The 2,950-nt window shown below is 34.1% G+C and overlaps 1 pseudogene; it reads right to left on the bottom strand.

The window, feature by feature from the left end:
• Positions 1-1,203: 1,203 nt before the first annotated feature.
• Positions 1,204-2,436, bottom strand: LOC110108296 (annotated as a pseudogene).
• Between the last annotated feature and the right edge of the window lie 514 nt (positions 2,437-2,950).

The following is a 2,950-nucleotide window of genomic DNA, read 5'->3' as shown; positions in this document are numbered from 1 at the left end:
GGTTGTGATCTTGTGGTGTATCTTTTACTAAGAATATATATTTTGTTTTGGTTTATATATATATATATATAATATATATATTAACAACAATTAAACAAAGTTTAGAATGTCAATAATGGATGGTTATTGCAATGCCTTAGTCAACCTTTACAACTGATGACATGGATGTATTGAAAATAGATGTATTCAAATATGATCATTAAGTTAGTGCATTGAAAATTTATACCCAAGTGGGTCGAAATAAATAATTAACAACAATTAAACAAAGTTTATAATGTCACTAATGGATGGTTATGCAATGAATTAGTCAACCTTTGCAACTAATAACATGGATGTATTGAAAAGAGATGTATTCAAATATGATCATTAAGCTAGTGCATTGAAAATTCATACCCAACTGGGAGTGTGGAGTTTGACTTGTGTGATTGATTTGGAGATCAATTATTCAAAATATTTTATTCATAATATTATGTTTTGTTTAATTTTTTATCACATATTTTATAATAACATCATTGTTATTTTGTTAACTTATTTAAAAAAAAAAAATAAATTAACATTTATTATATCATCCAGTTAAACTTCGGTTCGATGAACCGGCCGAGCCATGAACCTCTCACTCTTCTAGTTTATTGTCCAGTCCGATTTTCATAATCTTGATTTATATTCTAAATCGAATCTGATTTAATTAAATATTTTTCTTCATTATAGAAAGTTAGTATTATACATATTTTTTTCAAATAATAATTATCTCATATTTATGAATCTCTTTATAATAGATTATAGCTTTTATGTAATACAAAATTTAAATAAATCCTATCTCCCAATATTTTGATGCAAAACTCATCAAGATGAAACTTAAAAATTTAATTTTTTTTCTGTAAATCTCATAATTTTAAAATTCATTTTGCAACATTATATCTAACACACATTTTTTTTATAAAATTTAATAATTGTCAGGTCAATATAATTATAAAAAATAAATCTAGTTAATACGTATTACGTATTTAATAACAAAGAAGGTAAGTATAATTAAAAAATGATAAATATAATATTAACTATCTAACAAATATTAATGAAATTTAATTTTGTTTTTTAAAGATAAGTACTGTAAATTTAAAAGAAAAAAAAAACTATTTTTTTTTTCAAAATCAATTAGATCTACCTTCATGAAAATAGCATCAGCGGTAGGAACACTCTCGAACATATCTCCGCCGACATGCTCCACTCCATTAAAATTTCAACAGCCGTACATTCAACCCATCATGAAATAATAAAAAATTCATGAAAGCAAATTGAGAAACCTGGAAGAGGAGGGGCCTCGGAGATGACATGTGGGAGATCAAAATTAATTCCTCGAATCCCGGTATACTTGGCCGTAATCTTTCCCAACGTCGCCCCCACTCCGCCTCCCACATCCACCAACGAACCCAACCCATCAAAACCCTCATAAATCTCCAACAATTTATTTGTAATGATAACATCCCATCATTAAACAGCTTATTGAACCTTGGATCCGTTCCATGGTACTCAAACTCCGTCATCCCATACGCCTTATTAAACGGAATACCGCCTTCGATCACAGCATCCTTGAGATAGTACCAGCTCTCCATCAACACCTTATCCTGAGTCATTAGATAGAGCGCAGCCATAGAAGCACAATCAGCGTTGGGCGTAAGGAACTTACAAACCGGAGCGGCGCCATAGCGGCGCTCGCCGGATGGGGAGAGAGAGCAAGTGAGGATGGAGTAGCTGGCGAGGATGCGGAGAATACGGTCAAGCATGACGGGGGCTTGGGGGTTTGAGATGAAGGGGAGGCGAGAGACAAGTTCTGACGGAGAGAGTTGAACGCCGGGGCCGGCGAGGGAGATGGTTTCGAGGAGTTTTAGTTCGATTGCGGCTTTGAGGGTCATCGGGAAGGCGGAGAAGCTGACGAGCTGCATCGCATAGAGGCAGGCGGCCTCGTCGTCGATGCTTCCATCGGCGGTGGGGTTGTAACTATCCATTAATTGGGTGGAGTAAGGTCGGAGGGGATGCCTGTGAAGGAGTTGTGGCTGCGTGCGGGAGGGTGGGGTTTACTTTTAAGGGTGAGAGTACTGATACCTCAATGGCCGGTGCCAATTTCTCAATCATGCAGGAAGATTAGTAAAACCCTGCCATCTAGATGGTCGTTCGGGCGGCAATAGAAAAAAAATAATATATGTAGTAGATAAGGATCACAATTATTGATACAATCCCAGGAATCGATTCAAATAATTTGGATTAGGGTCGACTCATTTTTTAACGGGTCAGATTTAAGTTTTAGTTTTCGACTCATTAAAAAATGAGTCGGGTCTGTATCAATTTAGAAACTCGAACTTGACCTACCCTCTTCGCAAGTCGCATCCATGATCAGCGTATCCGATGTACGTCGTCCTCGCTCAAGGGTCAATTAAGATAAACTGGTCATCTGTTTTCTACTTTTAATTTAATATATCAACATCAAGCTATAATGTTATATTTATAAAAGAAATTTCAGATTTTCTTCCAAATATGAATTGATTTTACACATGAGAAATAACAACACCATTAGGTATTTCCTTATTTGCTAGTAAATTTTAAATTAAATTCGATTTCATAATTATTTTGTTTAAAGAGGAAAAATCAAGATTGTGAAAATCGGACCGAACAATGAACCGGAAGGAGAGGTTTACGGTTCGACCGATTCGAACCATTTTTTATAATATATATATTATTATTATAAAAAGGGCTTGAGTTTCCTTCCACAACAAATTCTGATCATCCATTTTAATTAACTAGTTTAAATGCACATGCACACAGTGCACGTTGCTAGAATCTTAAAAATATAATTGTGCGACATTATGATTGTGATAACATATACAAAATCTCTTTTGAATTATATAAATTGATAATCAAAAAATAATTTAAGAAGTATTCAAGGCAGGGCCATGAA

Source organism: Dendrobium catenatum, unplaced genomic scaffold, assembly GCF_001605985.2.
Source record: "Dendrobium catenatum unplaced genomic scaffold, ASM160598v2 original_scaffold_86292, whole genome shotgun sequence".
In the NCBI taxonomy this organism is placed as follows: domain Eukaryota; kingdom Viridiplantae; phylum Streptophyta; class Magnoliopsida; order Asparagales; family Orchidaceae; genus Dendrobium; species Dendrobium catenatum.
This window is presented reverse-complemented; position numbering and strand designations above follow the sequence as displayed.